An 18,307-nucleotide genomic window follows, 5' to 3' on the forward strand; every position below is an offset into this window, starting at 1 on the left:
GAGTTCTGGAAAAACATCTTGTGAACAATTTTTTTCTTTTCAGTAAAATGACAATAACAAAATGAACGAGTCCCATGCTACAGATCAGACAACGTTTCTTAACAGGGTTTTAAAGCTTGTTGTTACACAAATGCAATTCCTATTGCCAAGAGTAAGCTAATATATTCTTGGCATGCTTGGTAAGTCTTAAATCACAGACGGTGGCTCCATTCTGCTTGGTGTCCAGAACACAAAATTTCACTTTGATAGCTGCATGGTAAAGAACTTCTTATTTGAAATAAACCTTATTCCACAATAGTCACACATTAGGAATAGACCTCCTCGAGCACAATAGGTATTTTGCATGTGTTAGTGCTGCAGGTCATAAGAATGTTGACATATGATTATATCTTCTGATTTTCTTAGAAATTACCCCACCTGCATTTTAATGCTGTTGCTATAATTTGAACTGAATAATTGCACAATGGATTAAGAATCCACTTTGTTTTATTGGGCATTTTTATATGTCTTTCAAATGTGGTTTTAAACAAAAAAATTCTCAAAGTCCAAGTTACACCTTTACCAAAGAAAACATGTCGCTGTACTCAGACTATTCTCAGCTATTCTGTTCTACAACAGTATGCTTGATCCAGCTAATACAGAACATTTTTATTGAAGTGGGTTTTTTGCAGACAGCTGAAAATGCCTTGTAGCAATCAGTGTCCAGCTAGATTTGTTTCACTGATTGGAGGAAGCCGATGCTTTGAGGTTGTAGGTAAGTGATTAGCCTGAGATCATCTAGACAACCAGCTGCATACTAAGCTTCATTATCAGTTCCCCCTGTCACAGCATCTTCAGCAGTATTCCTCAGAAGTTTTCTTTTTCAGAGGAAAAATCCACTGGCCAACCTCTAAATCATTATTAGATTTTAATTTATGAAGAAGAAAGCTAAGTAGGACAATGACTTTAAAATTTCACTTCCCTAATTGTGCGTCTGCTTGAAAGTGAACCACTCTTTTTTTTTTTCCTAGTGGTTTTGTGTGCTGCTCTCTCATGCCTTGTTGAAGAGTAGGAGTGGCTGGATAACATGTGAAGAAGCACTCTAGTTTACCGCAGGTCAGTGTAGCTGTTTAATTAACATGAAACCAAAATGAAACTGTTTAATGATATGTTCTCTAACCAGTGTAATGCATCCAGGCAATGGTTTAGAGCATACTTCTGGAGCTGTCTTTGATAGGACAGAATTACCAAGAGAAGAAGAGAAAATAAAAAAGACAAAGATTAATTGTTCATTTTCTTCTTTGCTGAAGTCTTCACAGCAAAAGGTTAATTTCTAACAGATGCTTAGAGCAATTAAAACTGGCAACAAACTGGAGTATGGAGAGTAAGAAAAGAATAGGTTAAATTTATGTTCAGCTGGGCTAGAAATATTCAAATTAGCAAGCTGTAAGGAAATTTACCCTGGAGTATTTAAGGAAATAGCTAAAACAATCTGAACCATTAAACGTTTATCATTAAGAACTCATGGATCATGGAAAACAAGTGAGGTCTCAAAGGGCCTAAGAAGGACAATTTTATTCTTCCGTTTTCTAACCCTCTTAAAGGAAAAAAAAAAAAAAAAAAGAAGACCATCATTATGGATTTGCCAACTTCAAATACCCAACTGGTGTCTGATCTTTCTGAACTTTTGCTATTCAGTCTGTCTTAGAGCATCTGGGCAATAGCAAGATAACAAGCAGTCCACATTTTTGTCAAGAGTAAAATCATGCCACATTAATTTCATTTCATTTTTTAAGAGAATAACTGACCCTCTGAATAACAAGGAAGCAGTAGATGTGCTATAGCATGACTTTGCACAACTGGACGTAAACAAGCTAGTGAAGCTCTGGAAAGTGAACCTATTACGAGTGCAAAAATGAAAGAAAACATATTTCTCAATAGTGTGCTGTGAAAAAGAGAAATCACACCATCTGGATCACATGGGAGTTTTTCCGAGCAGCATCTGCTTAAAAGTTTTCCTTAATTATTAGAATAACAGCATATACGGTGCATGTAGAACATTTTAAAACCATGTCACAGTGAGAAGGGGATTTATGTGTTCCAGAGCATAAGATTTTAACTTAGCCTGATCTTGAGCTAAGTTCCTGAAATCAGTACAGCGATATTCAGGAAACAACAATGCGAAGTTTTACCTGTACAAGAGAAAATGTAACATACCATTTAAAACTGTGAAATAGGTGGCAATGTAACAGTGCAACACAGCACGAATATCTGGGTAAAGCAAATTGCAATCCCAATACACAACAGTATTATGTTGCTGTTGCTAAAAAAAGCAGGCACTGCTTGGTAGCCAAAACATCTGTTTGGCTGACAACTGATTCTTACCACTATTACCCGTGGTTGTCTAGCCCTTGTCTTGAGTTTGATGACACAGTCCTCTGGTGACTGCAGAGGACATAGGAAAGGGTGAGTGGGAAATATAAAGAGCTACAAAAAGTGAACAGCCTTATTTCATTTCTCATATAGGATGTGGAATTCTTTTTAAGGGAGGCGAGGAAAGTCATTCTCCCAAGTCAGTGGTAAACAAACCTCTAATACAATCACTGTAGTCATTTCTAGATGGCATTTCAAACATATCTATGTCAACACTGGCTGACAATGCATGCTTCAAATCCAGGGTATACTTAAGAGACAGCAACTCTCTTTCGAAAGACATTTTGAAACCAGATGATTGTATTAATCTGTCTCTCCCTTTCTAATGGATGCTTAAACTAACCAATCTCTCACGCGTAGTCTAGTGTTCCCACGAATTGCTGGAGAGAAAGGACTTGATGTTCCCCAGTTCAAGAAAAAGCCTCAGGAAATTGCAAAAAGTCCTAAAAAGCCACAGTTTGTTTTCATAACATTCTTTTCCTTTTAGAGAAGTAATAGATAGTTTTTAACATTCTCTCTGATATTTCAGGAGTTAATGGACAGTAATGATCTAAAAACCACAGGAATAAAAATGTACGGCACAAGACACTGGAAAGATGGCTTGAGTAATTACCAGGATTTAATTTATGTAGGAAAAAAATGATGTATAGATTAATGTGTACGTTAGACCAAAGGGTCTCGGATGTATATATTTTTCATTTTGTCAGCATCTGTTTCTGTCTAAAAGACGGACATCCAAGTCCATTCTACAAAGATGGGAGTTCAGCATAGCACAGATCTCCTGCAAAGATCAATGTCTCAGTATGTGATATGGCTCACACCTTCAGGCTAAGGGTGTAACTTTTAGATGGCTAAATAAAATCAAGACAAGTTGTAGCCAAAAATAAGCTCCACAGTATTGTGACACTCTGTGTCTTCTTTCCAGTCATATAAAGGAGGTTTTTTTCTCTCACATAATATATGAAATTATAAAGGAGTCCACTACAATAAATAATATCAAATACCTAGCAATGCTAGGTTTCTATTAATTCACTCCTCTCTTTTTCTTCCCCCTCTGGTCTTCTTTTTTCATTTGCACTTTCACATGTGTGATACTTCTCAAATAATCAGGACAAAATTATTTTGTGTCAAGCAAAAAAACACTTGAGGCACAAAAAAGACTATAAGTCTGTTTAAAAATCTTAATTACTCTAATCCCCTCCACTTGTTGTGATTGTGTATTCTTCTTCGCTTACTGGGAGGTGGTTGCCAAAGCTGTTTCCAAGTCTTCACAAGTGCTGCAGTTATTTCACTTCACTGAAGACAGCCATCACTGGGTTTTCCTAGGAGCCTTGACACAGCCTTGCTGAAAGCATTGTGAGATCTGCTCTGTATGCTCAGTCCAGTACAGTGTTGAGCTTCCTATGAGGTGGATCTATGTCATTCATTTCCACTATATGCACATGAAGATGTTAGAGGAAGGGCATTCAGTGTCTTTCAGAAGACCATCCTAAGTCTGAATGTAGAGCTCTCTGTGTTAGTCCATCCATCTGGAAATCATCACAGGAGGAAACATTTGAATTTGCAGTACAGGTGTTATAATACTTCTCTTAAGATTCAAGAAAAAGAGTTCAAATTTACCTTTCCAGAAAACATGGTCCTGCCTTGTTAGAAAGCCTATTTCAGAATGCACTGTGCATGTTGCTGGGGTCCCTCACAAAATAGTGGGTGCTTAGAACTAGATGTTCCAGGGGACAGTTGTCCTCTTAGTTTTAAGCTGCTGCATTTATTATTAGAGGAGAAGCAATACATTAAATACTTTCTTAATGTTTGCTCCTATTAGGCAATTGTATTTGCCATGGGGATAATAGGCAACCAGGGCTGGAAGAAGCAGCAATGTTTGCAAGCTATGCAAGGGTGAGGTGAAGATTTGAGTAGGCACATCCAAGAACAATAGAAGAAGGTTCTGCAAGGCAGGCTTTCCATTTATGTGTGGTCCAAGTATTCAAATCTGAGGAATTGCTCCTGAAGCACAGAGTACAAAATGCTCTAAACAGATTGAATTGAGCAACAGATTATCCTGTGATTAGCTCTCACTCCTAACAGAATTAGTGCTACCATGCTTATCCCTATAAATGAGCCAGTTATTTATTAATTACTTTCAAAGAGGGAATTCTCATTCTCTATGTATGTCTATACTGTTCACATTAGTAAGGGTTTATCCACTGATAGAAACAGCTTACTAAGTAAATGTCCTCACCAACATCCTGTGATAACAGGATTTGTAAGTAAACTGTGTTTCATCACAGTATTTCCTTCATTTAGCTGAAATGTGTTGTTTTCTTCCATTTCACTGGCAATAACATTTTTCAGGTGCTTTCATTTTCTGGTGCTGCCAACAAAGCCTGCAAAACCCTACCTTTGAGACAGTAAATAGACTAACTGTGTTTAACTACCTGTGTGAATGTGCAGCTCACAAATTTGCTCGTTAAAAGGAAAAGATTTTGCAGGAGCACAGACTACACGGGCTACCATACAGCAGCATCTGCTGCACAAAGGTTTTATACATAGGACCTCAGATAAATGTGATCAGAAAGATGGAAACTATACAGAAATGCTCCTCTACAGCAGTCACTCTTTCATATACTTCTGCTATCTATTTCTACCTTTTTTTCTTCACACTATCAGGAACAGTTAAAACTCTCAGATCCTATCTTAGAACAGGAGAATGGATTAGAAGATCTGTTGGTCCCTTCTAGCACCACTGTTCTATTTGTGTGTTTCAAGCCTTTCAGGTCCTTCTCCAGAACTTCAAAACTTGCTTTCCTTAAATTTCAACACCTAACATTGAGACCCCACACGTTCTTAATTGCCTCTTTGAATGCCAGTTCTTTGGAGCTAGCAACGACTCGATAATTAACTTTGTCTGAAGTAAACCAGGTGAAATGCAGTCTTGACTCAGAGCCTTGATTTTACTTTCTGTGTCATTTTGTGTGTGCTTTAAAGTAACAGAAAATAAGCACTGGACTAGTTTAGTAGGGGCTGAAGATTTAAACATAAAAATCACCATAGATTTTATTAGATTTAGATCATATAATTCAGCACTTCAGAGAAGAAAGAAAATACTTTTAGAGGAAAAAAAAAACAACATTCTTCTGGTTAGATGCTGTCAGAAATCTTTTCATGAAGTAATTCAAGTAAATTGGTGTTTACCTATTTTCCAGCTTAGTTGTTTCTCCTGCTATCAGCAGGCTAAAATAAGTATGCAGTAACCTATAGCTGAAGTGAGTCCCCAGTCTTAATCAGCTTTTGCAGTTGCTCCCAGAAAACATAATGATGTTTCATTATTGCTCCCTCATTGCCCTGGGGCCTGTTACAGAATTTACTAAGACTGCACCATTCGCCAAGGTATAATAGAAAGAAGCAGGTGGAAAAATAAAATACGATTTTAATTTCCTGCCATGTACTAACCTTTTACTATACCCAAAGCAAAGAATGATTTAAAACAAGATCTTACTTTTTGTGTGTCACTTGATTGATGAACTGTTTCAGTAATTCTCACTAAATGTATTTAAAACATATTTTTCCCTGCCACAACATGCTCTTGGATTTCTTCTCTGGGAACTTGTGTTTACAGAGCTTTGCAAAGCATAAGTGCTGTAGCTGAGTTAGCAAAATTCCTTGGCTTGCTTGTGTAGGATTGGGCATATAGACAAAATACCGGAGTGACAAACTGTAAGCAGAATACCACTGCTTCAGTTCTGCCAGATTGATAGCAGGGGTTCACTGCCAGATGATAAAGAAATGACGAAATTATCAGCAGGAGAACTTGGTGACTTACAGACTGTACTGGTGTCTGATTATTTCTCCCATTGGGGAATACAGGATTGGGTAAATGTCTAACTACAGCAGAATCAAACCAAACCACTTGGCACTGACCTAGAGAAGCAGGACATCTAGAAGGAGTCGGTGACTGATTAACTGAAGAGCAAATGTCACGCTAAAGTAGACAGCATAGAGTGAATAGAATGGCCTCTTCCTATGGGTTTTTTTGACTGCATTGTACTGCTCTGTATTGTACTAAGGTCAGCCATGGTCCCTTGCCAATTCTGAAATAAGCAGTGCAGAAATGCGCACTATCCCTCCATCCCCAGAAATTAAGTGATGGTTGTTTCCAACAGGTAAACCCTCATCCACTGTGTGCACAGTCCTGTCACTCACATGACAATATACCTTCCTTCATAAGCAGTTCAGCAGGAAACAAGGTGGACACTCAGAAAAAATACTACTTGGACCTTGTATCCACACATGAGCATTTAATCTCTGGATAACTGACTGCCATTATCTCAAAGTAAATAGTCTCCATATAAAATCTAGCTTGGGCACTCCCCAGTCATTTATCCCAGAATACAAATGTGTGAGCTTTTCTTCTTTCTCTGATCCCATTTGGCAGTGGAATATGACCCCATCCATATCTACTCTGAAGAATCTCAATCCTACTGCTTTTTTTTCACTTTGTTCAGAAGTGCAAAGTCCTTGCAGCTTTTCACAGGCACAACATTCTCTCTCTTACCAACCTGACTGAGAACACATATTATGCTGTTTCATAGATCACTTCCTTAAGCAAAACTCAGAGGGAGAATTGCTCTGCCTCAAAATATGAGTGTTCTTAGAGTGAAAAAAAAATATATATATATATATATAGTGAAACAGAAGCACTTTTTACAAAAGTAAACACTACTTTCATTCCTTGATAGAAAAATATCTTCTTGCTGAAGGATGAAGTACTTTGTGGCAAATGTTCTCATTCCTCTTTTATTTTTAATCCAAATTCCTGGCTGTAATTGGCCTCTGGTCACATGGTATTAGTTCTGCCTGAACATCCTCGGGTGTTAGCAGAAGTCATTGTAAGTCATTTTCTCAGAAAGCGGGGCTGCATTGCATACTGTCTCTAAGCCAGTCATGATAGTGAAAAAACTCTCAAATGCAGCAACACAAGAGAATTCCCTTGATGCTTTCTGTGTGCAGAGAGGTAATTTTCACACCTCCTTTCCCCGTGCATTTGTCAGCTAAGATTAATGGGGTAGAGGACTTGAGAGAAAAGGCTGTTCTGACATCAGGGGAAGGGATAACAGAGCCAGAGCTCACACACAGGAGAGGCCTCCAGTGAGAGACAACTGGAAATCATTTGTACACAAGTGGCTTAAGACAGATCTGTAAGCAGAATTACAGTGTGGATAATTATCGCCATCCTTTTGAAATCTCAACAGCATTTGGAAAAATTGGCTTTAATAACGTTGAATAAATGTTTGGACTCAAACTTCAGACCAATTCTCTACAGCTACCTGTCATGACTTTTGACTGATCATTCTCTTACTCAGTTGTTTCAGCAAGCAGCTAGATGCACCTGAAATCTTAAACTGCCTAAGCTGCTCTGTTCCCTGGGCTTCTATTCCTGCTTCTTCATCTTGGTAGCAGGTGGCACAAATTTTTAATGGCTGATCAAGAATTCTCATTTTGTTTTATGTCTGCCTTTGAAGAGGAAAATCCTCTCTGGTTACTGAAAATTGAGTCCCATTGAATTTATGGCTGTAAGTTCCTACTTATATCCATGAATATGAGAACAGTATTATTTATTTCATGAAATATTTGATATTTTTTCCCAACTTAACAAAATTATGATTCATTTGCTGCTCAAAGGTAGAAGGGAACAGAGTCCTTCCTCATGTTAAAGGATTTGCCTGTTGGCCCTTAGTGTGAGGCACTATTGATGTGGAAGCTTCTTTGCTATTCAATAGAGGAGGCATGGCATATGGTGAATACCTGTTTGTGAAGTCACTGGTGTCTACAGAACCTCATCTACAAAGCCACTTTTAGGAGCAAATGTTAGTTTAGCATTTGTAACCATTCATTCCTTATCTTTGTTGAGATAATGAACAACAGGCCTTGCTGATTGACTGGGTCCTCTTCTAAATGAACAGGAATAATATCAACATGTTTTCTGTAGAGTGCTATGCCATATATGTACTTCTGTCCATGTTTCACTGCCTTTACCCTGTTCAATACTTTGCTGATCTAAACTAAAATTTACCTGGTTTGTATACAGTAGCAAATATTTTTCAAGGAACAGAACACATGTAAAGCAAAAATGATGCCTACTTGATGATACGAGATTCAGCAGTGCTAGCATTAGCCTATTTTCCAACGTTAAGATTCAATTCTGCTTGAATTATTGTAATTTAACAGAGTACTATTTCTGAAATCTTCTTGTAAATGAACACAGCCAGTGTCCATTCACACTGTATTTACCAGCTTACCAGGCTCTCATGGGAGCCTTAAGCACGTGCACCAGTGCTGAATTTGAACCCTGAGATTTTGTATGGTAGAAGCAGAAGATAATGCTGTAACTTAGCTGCTGATGAATATAGATAATTGTAAATTGGGCAGATAATTTTCTGTAGCAAATTTTAAGCTTTCACACGAAAAGAAATTGAATAATTTATTGTTGGAGCAAATAATATCTATTCAATGCAACTGTGTTAGGGTCAGTTTTACTTCCAAATTAGTAGCTTGAGTACAAACTGAACTATGAGGCTGAATTGTCGGGTTGTCAGGGTACTAACTGAGGGAAAAAAATGACAAATCTAGTTCCTTTACACCTTACCCAGCAATTAAAATAAAGAGAATGTAAGTTTTTTTATTCTGTTAAACAACACAGGCAAAGAAATTGCTGTATTCTGACTAGACATAGGAAGCAGTTATCTTTTATGGCTGTTCTATGCTAAGTAGTGTACCTACAAATTAAAATGAATCTTTCACAAGCTCTTCTGTAAGTGAAACCTATTTACTAAAAACGTGCTGTGTCTTGTCACCACATGGGTGTCTCAGCATGGCATCGTCTTCTGGTATCGGTCTGAAAAAAGAGGAAACACTGGGAGCAAAAGCGATACAGATGTCAGGTGACATACTTCTGCAGAAAGAGGATGCTTTTGGTCACACAAAGTGTGTGGATCAGCAACCGCACATATGTTTATGAGAAAAGGATGCTGCTGGTATGCTGACTTTTTCAGTGCCATAGCTTACACCAAAATAGAGTTTGTTTTAGTGCCGAATTGTTCTGGAGGAACTTGAAGAATTCACACAGGAAAATTTCAAAACACCCAATGCAGTTTTAAAAAATGAGTAAATTTCAGAAGAGATTGTGCATTAAATAATATTCTGTTTATGTCTTATCCGTATAGGCCAAAGTGAAAAAACTTGCTGCAAATGATTTGTTTCTTCGTCTCTGTGCTCATTTGGGAGAATGGAGCAGATACTGACAGCAGGGTGTTCTGGGAAGGAGCAGAGGTGAGCAAAGAGATCATGTGTTCCTGCTACATTTATTGTCATTTGAATTTGAAAGCCCCATTTGCGTCATTTAGCAAGCTCTGACTTCTGCTGCAACCTTTAATTCAAGTTCCTGGTGAATCCTGGACTCAGTAGCCAAAAAGACACTAGGGGCACCCTTGAAATAAACTTCAGGCCATAGAAAACTAAAGGATAATTCTTGTCAGTGTGCTACTGTATTTTAACAGTACCTTTCTGATATGCATGGCTTACTAAAGACAGTGAAAGCCATCTATTCATCTTCCTCCAATTAATAGACCCTCACATCTCTTTATAGCAACTCTGTTGTTCCCACAGTGATGAGACTGTCACATAAATTACACATATACAACAAATACAATTAAATATAGCTCCAGAAATAGGCTTGCCCGCATTCCCATTCCTCCAAAGACCGCAAAACCCTGTGGCAATATTCGGATTATGGGTTGCTTCCTTAGGGTCACTGGAATGCTAAGGACAGATATCTTGAATCTTCTTGCTTTCTTAGACATTAGGACCAAACAACAAAAACAAATAAACAAATAAATAAATAATCTAGGGCCAAGTTACTTTTACTATGTTTTGAAACCTTATGTTGATGTAACACAATCTTGCAGTGCTGCAATAGGCCTGTGTTTAAAAAAGGCAAAAAAAGTTTCACCTCACCTCAGTACCAGACAAAACCACATGAAGTTTGTGAATAGCAGAGGTTTGGTGTAACTCCAAAATGTGAAGAGCTGCCTGTGGTTTATTTGCCCTAGTGCCCTTTACTTGCCTTGCAAGTGTCGGGAATTAAGTATGATGATTAAATATTCTATGTTAAGATGTCAGTCCCTAATATTTCACTGAAAGGAAAGAGAGCACTCATATGGGAAGGAATACAAGGCAGTGTGTTTGCAAAATGCAACTGGAAATAATGAAATACAGTTAAGAGAACTTTGGTTAAATAATGAAGGAAAACTGAAATAACGCAACAGAAAAATTGTTCTTGCATGGTAAGTTCAACTGCTTAGGACCCCAGTTTTTACCCTAGTTTTTAGGGTCATACTTAGAGTTGCCATGAATTGCCTTAATCTTCCTGTGACATCTGTTTCTCACTTACAAGAGATTTTAAAAACTAGGAAAGATCCTAGTGGAGGAATAAGGAGTATATCCTGTACTACTGTGACAAAGTGCACGCAAGTCCTGACTTTTGTCTCTCTTCCCTCTGAAAATTCTCCCCTTTCTGGCAGCAATGTGAAGAGTGAATCAACATCTCTGAGCCAGCGAGGGTAAAGGAGACCAAAGGCTGCAAGCTTAGACAATACACAGCATAGTTGGGACTGGCTGGCATGGTCATATTATTACAGGAAAGAAGGGAACAAAATGTAAAAGTCTAAATTGCTGATTGTCCCTTTATGATAGGGCATTCTAGGAATTATTTAACAGGTTCTTGCTTCATGGACAGTTCAACAATTAGAATCAAAGAAATAAGCATTTCCTGCTGTGTACTTTCTAGCATTGCAAGAAGTTTAAAACTATTGAGCAAAAGCAGAGTAGGAGATAACTTGGAAGGGTTTGCTTTAAAATCCAAAGCTTGGTATGATTTTCTCAACTTTAACAGACATTAGAAACCAAATAGAAGGATTTACTTTAGGATCAGGTTTAGGTTGAGAATGTATTTAATATTACTGATCAGTAATGACCTGCAGATTGATTCAACAAAATGCTGGCAATTTTACTGTAGAAAGCAATTTTGTGTTGGTGAGCAGTCCTTTTCACCCCTTTCACTTCTTTCTGTGGTTGTGAACATTGCAGTACTGGTTTCATAAGATGAAGATTCTGGCCACTCTTGTGAAAGAAAACTCATAGAATTAAAGCTATTAACACAATTCCTAGCCAGTTTTAAAATATTCTTTCTACTGTCCCTGACTTTACTTGCCATTATTGTTGGTGAACTCAAGTTTTCCTTCTTTCTAGAAGGCTTTGTTTAATTGTCTGTATAAACTGACTGCTACTGAAAATTCTTCTCCCTAAATTGGTTGCAAATGGGTAGTAAATTATCACCCACCCTTGGCTTCCACAGTTACACATTCTGATAATATCACCAAAATAATGTGTACCACAGTCAGACTCAAATGACATTGGATCCTTTCATTCAATGGCACTAGACAGATAGCAGTGAAGTATCTCTAAAGAAAGCTAGTACTTTGGTATCTCCTTTTTGTTTTGGCTGTACAATGATAAGATGTAGCCAACTCCAGTTTTTCTTATAAAATAAGATTATATCCACTACCTTTTTTTCTTCACTGATAGAATCTGCTAATTTCGAGTACATGCTGCTTCACAGAAATGTTAAATAGAACGCACCTCTTATCTGTTTTCTTACTTGCAGTGGGCAGCTTAAATGTAGATATGCTGTGGTGTACATAGAAGTTATTACGTCATCGGTAGTACATACATTGAAGTTATTTATATACATTGACCTTATTTAACTTTCCAGCAAAGTAGGAGAGACTAAACAGCTGAGTTTGCCTTGAAATTCTGATATGTGGAAGAAACGCTGGTGAGATTATCTACATGGATATTCTAGGCAGAAATCTAAGTTACAGTGATGAACTCCAGGTCCTTCATAATCCTAAACCTCTTATTTAAAAAAAAATGATAGAAATAACCTAAATAATGTCTAGCCTTTCAATAGTTGTCATTGAATGTCATTATTTTGCACATCTCTGAAAAGATTGCATGTGTGTGAGTAGCAGAGAAGCAGGGCTGGCACTGGTGGTCCAGGATCACAGATCAGACTCAAAAGCCATCTTACTTTGTATGCCATCACCAGAAGGGGAACCACTGTACTGCTGTGTCTGTGGCTTCAGAGCTGGTATCAATGGGAGGGCTTCTTTTCTCTGAAATTTGACATACCATAGCTATTTCAGTTGTATTCTGAGAAAGAGATTCTCTCTTGAGAATTACTTCAACTCCATGAAGTTGAGATCTTAAGTGAGGATGTCACACTTTTTTTTTTTTCCAGAAATGCAACAATTCACCTTATTTTTTTACGCCTTCCTTTGAAGCAGGAGGAAAGGTCTCATTTGAACACAAAATACTAGATTAGAATGAAATGAGATCTGTCACGGTTTAGCAGTTGCTATATGATTTTTCTGGCCTATTAGGGGATATTTATATGAGGAGATTTTAATTAAAAGAGTATGAGAGTTTTTGTTTCTCCCCTCTTTTCTGATTCAGTGTCATTTGAGTCTTGTCAGAAGGAGTTGAAAGCAGAAGCAAGGAATTCATTTTGTAAGAATATTTGCCCTGTTTTATTGATACAGTAATTCTGCACTGAAGTAAATAATTGATGGTACTCAGACTCTCTAGAACTGATGCCATATGAACAAATGCCAGATCCCCATTCTATCAGGTGCCACAGTGTTGTCTTTTCTGTGTTTCAGAATCTGGACTGCTGCTGGTTCAGAGCTGTAGGGGTGAATGAACAGTTAAATTCTCTCCTTACCATCAATTTTACTTTAATCCATATTTTTGGGATCTTTTCAATTTGCTACTGCTTGCATACAGGCCCTGAGCGTGCTTTAGAAAGCATTCTCAAATTCCTACTGCCTCCTTAGGGGACCAGAATATTCCTTACGGAGTAAGAAGGTTGATGGAGATTTTAAATATGCATTATAGATACTTAATGGGATGAAGGAGTAAATTTGCATTTAGATAGATATTACTATTTCTATGAATACATAATCATTTTACAATGATTTTTAAAGGAATTATGAGAAATTATCTGTCTTAAATAACAGTTCTCTGTTAACATTAAAGTAAGTATGTAAGTTCTTTCATTCTATTTTGCAAATAAGGACAGTGAGTGACTGAGGTGTTATGTCCCAGCTACATGTCAGAATGTGGAATAGGACTCAGCATTCAAATGTGTAGTCTAGCATCTTGTCTTGCTTAGACCACGGAGCCTCTAAGCCTGCTGGAAAGGTGTCAGAAATGTGGCATCTTTGTGAAAGTCCATGGGGAAGGTATATAGGCCTTGCATAATAGTCAGTTGCTGTTTTATTTATTCCAAGTATTCAAATCCAACCACAAGTCATTTTTTAATCAGACAGTGTTGACTCAAGGGATTCATACGCCCATTGCAAGAATTGATGCAATCACGCTACAGTCTTGCAATGAGTTGAGTTAATAGTTTGTAGTCCCAAGACTTTCCATTAATACACATTGCTGACATCAGGCTGTCATTGGAGAATCTTTCCATTAATATATGTAGTATCCAGCACTATCAAATCCTAAGATTTTTGCAAGAATCCATAAGTGTTTGTATGATTTTCCTAGCAAGGGAAAAATGTGAAAGGGCTGATGCATACATACAACTTTGTCATGTCATGTGTTTGGTGACAACAGGCACATAGAATTATGTGCATATGAAATCACATCAACTATTGCTAGGACTGGGGACATCGCAGAAATATTTTTTTGCCAACTATACAAGCCTGGAAAATGTAGCCTGGTTTCTGGAACGCAAGGTTCTTATTAGAATTCCTGCATACGTTCAGAAGTGTAGAGTACTGGAGGTCAAATTCGGTCCTCAAATTAATCCACATTATGCCCCATATCAGCAAACAACAGTGACCCGCCTGTCACTTACAATAACCTTGTGTATATGTAATTGATTGAAGCTCAACAAACATTTCTTTTTGAAGTTTCAGGAGGTGAACAGTAGTCAGCAGTTCACTCTCTGGACTTGTGTTAATTCTCCTGGATGAGAAGTGAAAAAAACGATTTTTTAATTGGTCAGCTGATATGAGCAAAGTACAAGTCTGTGCTGAGAAAGAAGAACTGTGTGCAATCTGTGTTTAGAGTAGAGTTGTCATTAGTTTAAACCAAACAGCATGTTTACCAAAGATTGTGTATGGATCTCAGAGAATTTCTCAAGCATTAGCCAGTGTAGTCTTTCAACACTTCTGAAAGCTAGATAATATTCTGTTCTTTAATAATGCAACAAACACTTTACACTGACTGTATTAGAATTATTTTCTCTGTTGGTTCATTGATTCAACAGTATAGTAATGGAAGGGGAAAGTATTAGCTCAGCACAAACTATAACTCAGTAAGCAGCACTGGTGGAAACAAATACCTTCAAGAGCAAGGAAAATCATTCTTTAAAAAAGCAGATCTCCTGGATGTCTCAATTTATAGTAAAGTAATTGAATGATAACTTAAATAGAAGAACTGCATGAATAGACCAGCAGGCAACCAAAAAATATAATTATTTTACTAGCTTGTTATCAGGTTGCCATCTGGTGATGTCAAACATTTGATAAGACAGATTAGTTTTGTATCTTTTACATACTGAGATTGATAGTTTTGCTTTAAAAGTGCACTGTTGTTATAGTGCTCGCCACTCATCTGTCTTCAAAAGGGAATAATAACAGTTGCAGTCCTGATTTTGGATTGACAGATAAACTTACAGACAAGAAGATGAAATTCCAGCTCCACTCTGAGTCTCAATGTGCTGCAGAATTCAATCCCACTAAAGTTATAAGGCAAGAAGCTAAAAACCGAAAGATGCTTTCAGGAAGATAAGAGAGACTTGGATACGCTCATCAGGTGGCTACTGAAAAGTAGTTTCTAACAGAAAGTTAAGCTGAGCCACAGTGAGATGAATGAGCTGACACCAAGAGGCCGAGCGTGTGGTGGTTTGTTTAGCATGCAGACGCCTTGATTTTCAGTCTGCTGTCCTTATGCTGTTCTTGTGTCTAAAAATAAACCTCTTCCCACAGTGAAGAAAATCATTTACTGGCAGTTGGGCCTGATATAAGAATCAAAAAAGAAGAAAACATTAGCTGTTTTTCTACAGAAAGAACTTAATCAGCAATTATGAGTTCCTTTAAAACCTCAGTACGTTTAATTCTCCTTCCTTTTACTAAGCAATCTTCCCCTTCAAGCTTCAATAATTTGTTTCTCAACAAAAGACAGAAATAGTTTTAGAACAGCTTTTACTAATGTTTACTGTGCCATATCATGCTTATAAAATCTTTTTTAATATGTAACCATTTAACTTCTCTTGGCAAGATAAATTCACAGTGATACAGATATTTTGTAAATACCATACTCGCTTAGCACCTGAGTCAGAACAGATTATAAAAGAAAATGGCATTTCAAATAGACTTGTTTTTGCAGTATAGTAAGGTATATTAAGCAAAAACTTTCAGGTGAACTAGAACCAAGAGTTCAGTATGTTCTTTATATTACAGATGGCAACTATGTGCCCTGAACTTCTGTGAGGGTATTTCCGAGGTCATCAGCGGTCCCATGGGGGAAATGAGTCAGCAAAAGCGTAAGTGATTTCAACACCTTTGTTATAAACTCAATAGATTAGTAATAGGAACTTTACAAAAGTTTTGCTAATTTAAGGCCTGCAAGACTTTCCACTGAGTAACTTCTGCTCCACAGAACGATCCACACTGCCACAGTATTTGCATTAAAGCAGTGCTAGGGATTCAAGGAGGAACAAGATTTTACTTTTGCTGCTATATCAATCCCTGCCTTAGCAAATGTTAAACCTTACCCAAGGCAAGACACAGCTAGCTGTTATAAACTCAGTGTTTGATGAACATTAAGGTTCTGAGGATATTACTGTGACAGAGAAAGACAGGTGTTCCTGCTACAATTTAGAAGTTACAGAAGAACTTGTTTTTCAAGAGGTAGATAAACCTTGATTGGTTGTACCATTAAGCAATACTAATAGGAAAACTAAACTAAAGAAGCAGTTTTCACTCATACACACACACAAAAAGGTATCACAAGCCTCTAGAGTGTGACAAAATAAGGAAAAGCATGTGTGCCTTAAACTGTAACATTCTTCAGAAGTAAGCACAGAAATCTGTATTTGATCAAAGGGGAAGGAGGGTATCACATGGGCATATCAGTGGACAGGAAAACTGGCCTAGTAAACCAGGTGACTGCCAGGATAGCTAAAGCACATTGCGTACGCAGTCATCAGTAATGTGGGTAGTAAAGGTCAGATGTCATTCCATGACTGTGGTCTGTAAAACATAATGAATCTGTCCCTTATATTATATGGTTCTACAATTAGGCTCCCAAACTGCAGCTACACCCTGACAACAACTTGCAGGTAATACAAGTATAAGCAGAATGCAAATATGAAATATACATGTCTGGGAGATTATTCCTTCATGAAATTTTCTCTTATCGTTCCCCAAATAACTGAATTCTATGTAACAGCACACAGTGATTCTATGTCCACCAGAGTGGACAATAATGCAGCAAACTGGGAAGTTTTATCCCATTGTTCCAGGCATCCTATATATTAAATTCATACAATCATATCTGGAATATATAAGTTGTTTCAGACTTGAACTACTTTAGGAAGCCCACACATGAGCATTCTCATGGGCATATTCATCAGCATCCTCTCTGGTTACAAGTGATTTTCCAAGTCCAAGATCCAAATACCTAATGCAGTGCCCTAAAAGCATTTTGCAGAATTGTGATTCTCCTACAGGACTTTGTGGGTACAGTACAATGAATGTAACATATTCGTCCATAGGTGGAGCTTTCCATCTGTGATAGGTTGAAGGTGTTAAGGAATTCAAACGTCCCTCATTTTTCTCTAATGTTTCAGGAGATAATGAAATGGAAATCACGTATATTAAATGCAAAAAATGTTGAAAGCCAATACATTTTAGATCAGTGGATTACAGGTGCAATTTATTATCTGTTGTTGTAGGGGAAAAGGTGTAAAAAATGCTGTGGGGAACAAGCTTTAGACATTCTATGTATAGGTTTTGTGCTGCATTGTAGCGACAAGATTGTTGCTGTTCAAATGCAGCTGCCTATATTGCTTTGGCTGCTTGCATCTATTCTGGATTTACGTATAATGAGTGAGAACAGAAGAACTGTAGCTTGGTGTAAATTTTATTTGAAAATTGCCTTATAGAAGCATACAGTAAGGGCTTAATTAGGTTACTGAAAATGCTACAGTTTTTACTTTGTGGTAGTTTACGTGCAAAAGCGATCTTGAGGTAAAAGCACGGTGAAGACCATGCACTTCAGTTTAGCCTTGAGTTAAATAAACCAACATCAGCATCCAGTGTGGGCTTGGATAATAGCTCAGTTACATAATGGTAAAAATAAAGTGCTTAGTCTCCTCTTTTTACTTGGGAATAGGTCTAACAGTTACTAATTTTATGTATTCCAAGGTGAAAAAACTACATTTTGAGCAATTAAAACTATTTCTTCTGTAATATCATAGCTTTTGTATTAGTTCATCCACCTACATGTCAAATGCAACATAAAATATCACTTTTTCAGAAGGTTAGCAATCTACTACTATACATTCTCTGAGATTTGAAGTGCCATTGACTGTTCGGGAAAAGCCTGACTTACCAGCTCTGTCCTGTTTTTGTCTCTAAATTTGCTCATGTTGTTAATATAATCTTACTACTACGTTCATAGTAACACAGTCACCTATTTCAGTGACCATGATCACAATCATGCAGCATGTGCAGGACAACCAGGGGATCAGGACCAGCCA

At 37.4% G+C, this 18,307-nt stretch overlaps 1 protein-coding gene across 2 annotated transcripts in view; it reads left to right on the forward strand.

Annotated features, from left to right (window-relative positions):
- Positions 1–1,013: 1,013 nt before the first annotated feature.
- TSEN2 (tRNA splicing endonuclease subunit 2) overlaps positions 1,014–18,307 on the forward strand; it is a 38,952-nt gene continuing 21,658 nt past the window's right edge. Inside the window, exons 1-3 of one of the 2 annotated variants that reach the window (XM_046899887.1) lie at positions 1,014–1,095; positions 9,633–9,738; positions 16,005–16,087. The gene's annotated coding sequence lies outside the window, so the exon portion shown is untranslated. Of the gene's footprint in view, positions 1,096–9,632; positions 9,739–15,885; positions 16,088–18,307 lie in introns of those variants that run through there. The other variant, XM_046899888.1, reaches the window with a different exon arrangement.

The sequence above is a fragment of the Gallus gallus genome, chromosome 12, assembly GCF_016699485.2.
Source record: "Gallus gallus isolate bGalGal1 chromosome 12, bGalGal1.mat.broiler.GRCg7b, whole genome shotgun sequence".
Taxonomy (NCBI): domain Eukaryota; kingdom Metazoa; phylum Chordata; class Aves; order Galliformes; family Phasianidae; genus Gallus; species Gallus gallus.